Genomic DNA, 9586 nt, shown 5'->3' with positions numbered 1-9586 from the left:
GAATTTTTTTTTTTTTTCATAATCCTGGGATAGGGGAGAACTTTCCAAGTATATCACAAATGCCAGAAGCCGTATAAGTAAAACTTTTATAAATCATTTGACTACAAAAACTTTTGTGCATGGCCCCCCAAAATTACAAAAGCTATTTTTACATATACATATAATTTCTACAAATCAATTTTTAAAAAATACAACATGAGAAAATAGAGAAAGGATTTGAACGGAGAAAAGGAATTACAAATGGCTTTTAAATATTTGAAGATATTCAATCTCATAAACGAAGGCCTCAGAAGCAGCCTCAGAAGCAGCAGTTTTTCTCTGTCCTCCTGCCCTCCTGTCTCTGGCCTTTCACTCTTCCCTGAAGTAAGCCATGGAAACCAGAATCCTTCTTTCCCAAAGAAGGTCTTGGAAACCAGACCTCCTTTTCCCCTAAACCAGCCATAAAACCTAAAAATATTACTCTAACTCCCCTATCCTTTCTGTGTAAAAATTGTCCATAAAAAAATTATCTGACCCACCTTTTTGATTATAGGTCATAAGAACTCCATTCTTGAGAGGGTCCTGCCCCATACTCAGGAGGAAGGAATGCATGTTTAGAGAGGCCAGAAAGAATCTAGACAAACAAGTCTTACTAGGTTTTCTCCACTCAGTCTATTAGCATTAGATTATATACTGTTTGTCCAATTATACTGTACAGTATGTACAACTGTAAGTACTGTTTAACCTAAGCATAAGTGAACAGTTTCCCCCGTTATCTTTGGGTCTTCATTCTGAAGGCCCCCGTGCCACATAAAACTCTGATGAAATAACTTTGTATGCTTTTTTTCCTGTTAATCTACCCTTGTTAGTGATTTTCAGTGAACCTGCAGAGGTGAAGGGTAAGTTTTCCCTCAGACCCTGCATTCTCACCCATTTTTGGTGGAATTGTAGTTTGGTTTACGCTCTATGGAGGATCGTTTGGCAATATTTATCAATATTAAATTGCATTTATCCTTTAACCCTGTAATCCCTCTAATAAGAATTTATAGATATATTTTCATAGATTTATATTTATATAGATTTATATATTTTTACAAATTTATAGATATATTCATTATAATGTTGTTTCTAATAGTAAAAGTTTGGAGACAACTTAAATGTCCATCAATAGGGTCAGGTTAAATAAATTATGGGATAATCATAATTTATACTATGCAGTTTAAGAAGAATCAATTAATATTTTATGAATTAGTATTATCTCCAAGATATATTTTTAAATGAAAAAAGCAAGATGCATAACAGTATGTACAGTGTGTTGCTTTTTTTGTTTTTTTCCAAATCAGGAAAAAATGTATACTTTTACTTGTGGGCACATAAGATATGTCTGGCAGGACACCTACCCCTAGGAGAAGATAGGTGAATGGGGCCAAAAATAGAAAAAAGGCTTTCCATCATATTCCCTTTTGTAATTTTTGAACTTTGAACCACTTAAATATATTGCTTACTCAACACAATTAAAACTTGAGAATAAAAAGCCTGTGAGTTTCCTGGAAAAATACAAAGAATGTACAGCAGTTGTCCCCAACCTTTATGGCACCAGGGACTGGTTTCATGGAAGACAATTTTTCCACTGACTGGAGGAGAGGGGGGCACGGGGGGAGGGAGGTGAAGTTCAGGAGGTGGTGCAAGCAATGGGGAGCAGCTGTAAATACAGATGAAGCTTCGCTAGCCCATGTGCCAGTCATCTCCTGCTGTGCAGCCCAGTTCCTAACAGGCTGCAGACCAGTAGCCTGTACTGGTCCAAGGCTGGAGGGTTGGAGACTGGAGATGTAAAGAATACGTGTGGAGATTGGCCTTGCATAATAAGAGAAAACATTCCCTCCCTTTTTACGGCTCAGAAAGAAGAGAGGGTAAACGAAGCATTGATTTGGTGCAGGAGCTTGAAGGGTTGAAGGATATTTTCATGGGAGCTTTTATTTTTAAGAAAATGTTATAGAAGAAGCCTTTTTTTGTTGTTGGGGAGGATGCAAAGTCATGAAAGTATAAGAAGTACAGCAAAGATGGAGTATGAGAAGAGTAGAAGTTTGAAGTAATTAATATGAGTGTAGAAGATGAGCTGACTGTGGGAATGTAAAATTGCAAGGCAGTTTAAGGGTCAGAACATTAAGCTGGGCATTAGAGATCCAAGCTGATTCCTACCTGTTCAGTTGTCTGATATTTCTCCATCAACTCCTAGCTAGCTGGGGTGAGACAAAAAGGTTCATGAAAATGAGATGCTTAACTTTTCACTTTTCTTGCTAAGAGAAAGACTGAGGATGAGATGATCTCTGTGATTGGAAGGGCACCCTAAGAATGGGTGGTTAAGCTGCCAGGAAATGCCACCCTGGTAGGGAAAAGTACCATTTGACTGTTTGCCATCTCTGTCGCACAGAGACAAGAGCAAATTTACAAGGATTTGCTTACACAAATCCTATTTGATTTTCTTAAGTTCTCAGACATTTTGTAAGATCCTGACTAGTTCAAGCTTCATGTATAAACAGGTTGTCAGCTTGCAAACTCTTTTTTATCTATTTGTTACTCATGTTAAATTCAGTATAATATGAATCTGTTTTGAGAGGTTTATAAAAGGTACTTAAAAAAAGAATAGTATAATAAACTGAATTTTTAAGATATCTTACCATTTAAGCCAAACTTAGAAGTCTAACTATATCCTGAATCATGTTGATCCATCATTGTTAAAACGTTAACAGAAGAAAGACTGTGTGTATTCACTGTTCTTGACACACTAAACTGTTAAAAATTGAAGCACATAAAAGTAATAATACATTTTTAAGCTTTCCACTTTGAACATAGCACTCTGATTTTGTTCAATAGAACTGCTTTTGAAAAATCCTAATTTTTAAGATTGAAAAGAAATGAAATTTCTCAGGAACTTAATCTTCAGTCATAGCTAAGTCTCCTCTATTACTTAAAACCCTTAAAATTATATGCGAGAAGACACAATAGTCTATTTTTGTTATGATAACATGCCCTCCTATTGAAAACGAGTGAGTATTGAATATTCACTCCCTGAAAGTCTGTCCTTGAAATTCTTCTTAGGAAGTGCTTTAAAAAGCCCCACAGAGGTAGTTTCTTGTTAGTGACCAAACATTATCTCCCATAGTGATCTTTAAATAGCAACAATAAAAAGCCTTCTTCTTCAGTGTTGTCATTGAAAAAGGTATTTTCCTTGTGCTGGGCTCAGACTCCGGATTTGATTGATAATCCTTTTGTAATTAAGTCTTAGTGCTCTTAAAATAGGTATTCTTCAGTGATAGGCCAATAGTTCTGTATGTATTTGTATGCTGGAATATAAATTGTATATTCTTATAGCAACAAAAATTCTTTGGCTTTCCATATAGGTCAATGGAAAAGTCCCATTGCGTTGACTAGGACCCACACTTCTGAAGAATTATGAAAATACAAAGCATTTTGCATTAAAATTATGTAACCATTTAAACAGTAAGCAAATAACAGCAAAATATGTTTAAAATATGTACTGTTTCATATCCCCATGGCACTACAAAGATAATGCTATTTAAGCAATTAAAAACAGAAGCTTGATATGTATATAGTATCTTTTCAAAATTTGTTTCTGACACAATAGGGCCAATGTACTTTTTGAATCAGAGAATTCTTTGATCTATCTGAAAGAGTTCAATCTTCTACTTCTGCTTTATACACACAGAAAAAAGACTTTTTTTCTCACCCATCACTAGGTTCTTGGCTGAGTCCCCTATAACAAAAGAAAAATTAACAAAAGAAAAGCAAACAAATTTATTCAATATAAATTATACATGACACAGGAGTCTTCCTAAAAAAGTGAAGACCCAAAGAAACAGGTAAACCTCTGTATACATTATGCTAGTTTTGATAGAGTAGATAGTCATGAAGAAGTATAATTGGACAAAGAGCATATGATCCAATGCTAATAAATTGAGGGGAGCAGGCTGTTTTACCTTGTGAGTAGGCCATTGGGTATACGTATCTTCCTAGTTATCTCCTGAGCCAAAGAATACGGCAGGAATTCTTAGGGACAAAGGCATGCTTCAAACACCAAGTACGGTCATGCATTACATAACAATGTTTCAGTCAGTACTGGAGCTCATATCTGATGGTGGTCCCATGAGATTATAATGGAGCTGGAAAATTTCTATCTGACCTACTGTGCCACTAATCTTTACAATTCAAAGAGGTACACAGAAGCTAGAGCCAGAAGCCAGAAATTGCCTCTTGGCCACAGGGCAGAAATTCAGCTCCTGGCAGTTTGTTTTTATCAAAATTGGAAGTATACTGAAAAGGAATCTCCCTTGCATGATGAGGAATATAAGCCATGAAGTTGAGGCAGGTATAAAACAAAGAACAATTTGCCAGGCTTCCTAAAACTTCTCCCAGACTTGTCAAGGCAAAAAGGAAGATGAGATCTTGTCATAACAATTGAGAGAGGTAAGATAGTCATAAAGAAGTGATTTAATTTGTACAAAGAGAATTATCTAAAACTCTCCCCATGTGAAGTAGTAATGGTACTTCTAACAGTTATTTACAGCCTGAGTGCTCTGGAAACAAGTAGAACTTTGAGACTGAACATTCAAACCAGTCTGTATTTTATTAACTGAAAACCCTTGGGGAATAGTTAGGTAGAAGGTGAAGAGTGGTAGACTAGTCCACCTACAAAGCATGAAATCTCATGAAAGCCTCATGGTGCCTGAGGTGATATGCAGAACGACTCTGCAAGTCACTTTTTGGACCAGCTACGGTATAACTTCCATAGGCATGCTGGATCAAATATGCTCTATGTCCTTGTTTGCTTTATAGTTAAGGGAAAGGGGAAAAAATTGAAGCAAATACTTCCACCTCTTCCCCCAACATCCATTTCCACAAACCTACACACAGTTTACTGAAAGATACAATTTTAGAATCTGTGACGGGCTACAGAAATCATCCCATTCCAATATGTTTGCTTTTTGTTGACATAGGCCACGTGTACACAGAACTGAATCAATTGACCTAAGATAACATGATGTAAAAGGGAGGATGCTATACAGGACAGGAGAAATGGATTCAAGTTCAGAACCTATCACTAAAGAGCTTGAGCAAATTAGCCAATTTCTTTGGGTCTTAGTTTCTTTATTTTAAAGTGAAAAGTGTGGATTACAGCAATGACTCTCAAAGGGGGGTGGGTGAGTGGAAGTTCTCCTTTGAGACCCACTGGAAAAAAATAAATTAAGTCACCCCCTTAAAGTTGTAACACTACAATATTCTAAATCTGTGCCATAACAAAGCCAGTGTCTATATATGTTTTCATTCTCTTCCTTGTGGTTATAAAGCAACACATTTTAAAACATAATAAAGAAGGAGAAAGAGGAGGAGGAGAAGGAGAAAAAGAAGTACTTTTGGAGTAGCAGTGGAGAACAAACATGAATGATAAATTAATCACAAAATGTGATGACATTGTTATGTGAAGGTCATTTAACCCTGGGTTGACTTAATTACTTTGACTGTAATGACCCAAGTGGACCACTGTATAATCAGTATAGCTTTGGATATCAGTATTTATTTCCTAGAGGATTTAAACATTTGGGTTGGTGATATGACTCATTTCAACAAGCTTGTATTATGCATACATTGTACAGCCATTCACTGTAGTATCAGTGAGCATATGTTACAATCTACGTTATAGTGTAAAACCTCTGTCAGGTACAAAGATTGATTTTCCTGATAATGTCAATGACCAATAGATCAAATTCCAGCAGGAATAATGCTCAAAAACTGTGTATCTGTTTCAAACAATTTTCTTTTTAAAATTAATTTTCAAAAATTTTTCACTGATTTTTCAAAATTAATTTTTAAAGCATTCTTACAATTTTTTTTTCAGAAGCAAAATGTAATATTTACTCTAAATCGGGCTTGGCATTTAGTCATTTGTGCCTTTTTTTAGAAGACATTTTCAGTAGAGCTTTGAAGAGGAAATGAATTGATGATATTTTGTAGCCTCAAAATAAAATAGGTTACTGGTAGATTTTTCCACTAATATAATTTAAAAAATAATTAACAGACTTTATTTTTTGAGTAGTTTTATGTTTTCAGAAAAACTGAGCCCAAAGTACAGAGAATTACCATTTCATCCCCTTCCTTCCCCAATTTCCCCCTATTATTAATATCTTCCATGTGTGGAACATTTGTTACAATTGAGCCAATATTGATACATTATTAACTAAAGTCCAGAGTTTACATTAGGGTTCATTCTTCATGTTGTGACATGTATAGATTTTGACAAATGTGTAATGATAATTCTCTTTTTTCATTGTTGTTTTAACAGATCCAGTAAACTAATTAGACTAAATAAATTGACATTAATTTATAGCAGCAATAAACCAAGAGATATCTTATGTAAAATTACCTACTGGCAAAGATTTTCAACTGCTTACTAGACATAGCCAATTATGTTTCACTATACCCACCATGGTTAAAACTCTAATTTATTATTTTCTCTCCCAGGAAAAATTCTCTCTCCAAGTCTCTAGATCTGTCAGTGACACAACTGCCACCAGGCAGAGTAACCCCTGCCTTATATGCTGGGGGCATCACGGCACAACTAGTGCTTGTGTGGTTATGAGCATTAGTTAAGTTCTTTAACTACTTTTGGCTTTGTCTTCCTGTTGCAACCTCAAAACAATAAAATTTAGTGGCAATTACGTTAGATGAAGAATCAGAAAAGCTAGATACTTATATCACCTTGATATTAACCAGATGTGAAAATTGAAACACAGTCCTTTACCACTCTGAGCTTCAGTTTCCTATAAAATGGGGGCATAAGATTAGATGATTTCTCAGGTGATTCCCAGCTCTAATGTAGAAATTCCTCATTCTTTTTCATTCCCTATCCTGGTGACTTTTCTTCATTTTCTTATCTAGCAGGCTTTATCCATCCAAGTCAATTTATCTCATGCCTGTGTTAGCAGTACCAAATCTGGAACAGGCTTTCTAGAATCAGGCTCTTCCCTACTCAAAATTATCTCTATAATACTGGCAGGTTAATCTCCCTGAAATAGTACTTTTATCATTGTACGTTGGTGCTTAAAATATTGAATAGTTTCTTATCACTGTTATACCAAGCATCAAATATTAGCACCCCGCTCTAACCAACTGAGCTAACTGGCCACCTGACACTAAGCATCAAATATGAATTCACATTTGTTTCTTCTAGGGCAGAAGTTACAAACTTAAATGCCTACAGAGGCCATGCAGGCAAAAAGTAAAGCCAACTGGGTAGGTCTTGTAGCCAATCAGAGAATGCATGTCTTGCTGAAAAGAAGCTTGGTAACACTTGGCTTCCTCAGATGGCTGCCATGTGGGAAAGTGGACTGAGTGATGCCAGCCAGATCTTTCAATAGTTCGAGGGAAAGAAATTGAGATTTCTTTGTGAAACATCTCAATTTTTAAATGTTGATGACTAAATCAATTTTTTCCTTTGTGATTTCATTTTTTTGGTAATTACGTGAAAACTACATCCCAAAGTCAAAATGATATTGCAAGTTACATTCCTAGAAGTGTTGCTTCTGATTCTGTCCATTGCATTCTGTTTCATCCCTCCCCTTATAAATAACTGATTTCATTAGTTTTTGTTTTATCCTTCCATCATTTATTTTTAAAAATAAAAACATGTATATATACACTCCTATTCATATTTCCTTCAATTTCTTACACAAACAGTAGCATACTATAAACACTGTCTTCCCCTTGTTTTTTTCACTTACTACATTCCGGATACATGTTAGTATATGAGTATCTTCCTCATTTCTTTGTGCAACTATACAGAATTTTATTTTGGGGGTGTACCATTGTTTATTTCATGGATTGACAAACTATAATCTGAGGGCTAAATTTAGCCTGACACTTGTTTTTTATGGACTTCAAGCTAAGAATAAGTTTTATCTTTCTAAATGACTGAAACAAAATCAAAACAATATTTTGTGACATGAAATTTATATAAAAGTCAGATTTCAATGTCCACGAATAAAGTTTTATGGAAACATAGGCATGATCATTTGTTTATTGTCTATGGTTGCTTTTGTGCTACAATGAGAGTTGAGTGGTTGCAAGAGAGACCAAATGGCCCACACAGTATAAAATATTTACTCTCTGGCTTTTCACAGAAATAGTTTGCCAACGCTAGTTTATTTAGCCAGTCTCCTATTAATAGATGTTTAATGGCTTCCAGTTTACTAGAAATAATAAATAAATAAACAAAGAGTTAAAGTATAGCCTTCAACATAAGTCATTTTGTATTGCTGCCAGTGTATCTTTACAAGAGAGGCCCAGAATTGTAATTGCTGTATCAAAGGGTAGTATGTATGTAATTGCAGTAGAATTTGGCAAATTCCTTTCTGTAGGGATTGCATAATTTTTGCTTTACCACCAACAATGTATGAGGCTACCTGTATTTCCACAGCCTAGCCAACAGAGCATATTGTCAACCATTAATTTAAGTTGTTTTAATGTACTTGAAGACCACAACAAAATATGTCTAAACATAAGACGCAGTTATTGATATACCCATTTGCAGGTATGCAATGTATTATTGGTCAGGTTGTGCTGTGCAAGAGGGTGTCCAGTCTTGGGGAACAAATGGAGACTGAAAGTCATCCTTCTTCATCTAATTTTGTGACCTCGTACAGGCCTGCCTATGTCACTGGAGAAAAAAAAAATGCCCTTTACTTAATTAGTCCAACCAGAGAGAGTCACCATTTTCTAGTCTACTCAGTGGATGTGACTTTTTGCAATTTATTTGCTACAGAGAGTGGGAGACTGGGGAAGGGAGGCAGCTCCACAATTTGTGACACCTATTGTAGGTTATTCAGATGCAGGACTCATTTCACCTACCTATTTTTCCGGCTCACCCCTCATATCTACTCTGCAAATCCATATCATCCTTAGCCAGCTCAGTTCTTGTACAAAATCCTAGTGTTGGGGTAGCTCTAAAATATATATCTGAAGCTATGAAATGTCTATACAGTTAACCATTCATAAAAGAGAATATAATGAAGCACACATCAACTTAATGCTTCTTATCAATGATAAAGGAAAATATTCCATATATACTAACTCTTCTTTACACTCCTGTGATTTACTTAGTGCTTATATATACATTATTTTATCATGTTGTATATAACTCACAACACCACTAGGTGGTTGGAAGGGCAGACATCATTATTCCTACTTTAGAAATGGAACTATAAGGCTCAGTGAAGTTAGGTGAGGGATTGAAAATTGAAGAGATGGGCTATAGATCCAGATCTTAAAGCAGGGCCAGCTTCACAGGCATGTGAGCTGTGCAGTTGCACAGGGCCCTGCACTTAAAAGGCCCTCGTGCTTGGTTTAATGCTCTACTGTCAACATTTTGAAATTATTCATAATGTATTAACAACAGGACTCACATTTTCACTTTTGCACTGGGCCCTGCAGATTATCTAGCCAGTCCTACCTTAAATAAAAATCTTGTTACCATGTGATCTATACCTTTCTTTCATTCTCTAAGAATTCTTAAAATCTTTACATATGGAGTTGC

The sequence above is a fragment of the Eulemur rufifrons genome, chromosome 7 (genome assembly GCF_041146395.1).
Source record: "Eulemur rufifrons isolate Redbay chromosome 7, OSU_ERuf_1, whole genome shotgun sequence".
Classification (NCBI taxonomy): Eukaryota; Metazoa; Chordata; class Mammalia; order Primates; family Lemuridae; genus Eulemur; species Eulemur rufifrons.
Note: the sequence above shows the minus strand (reverse complement) of the source record.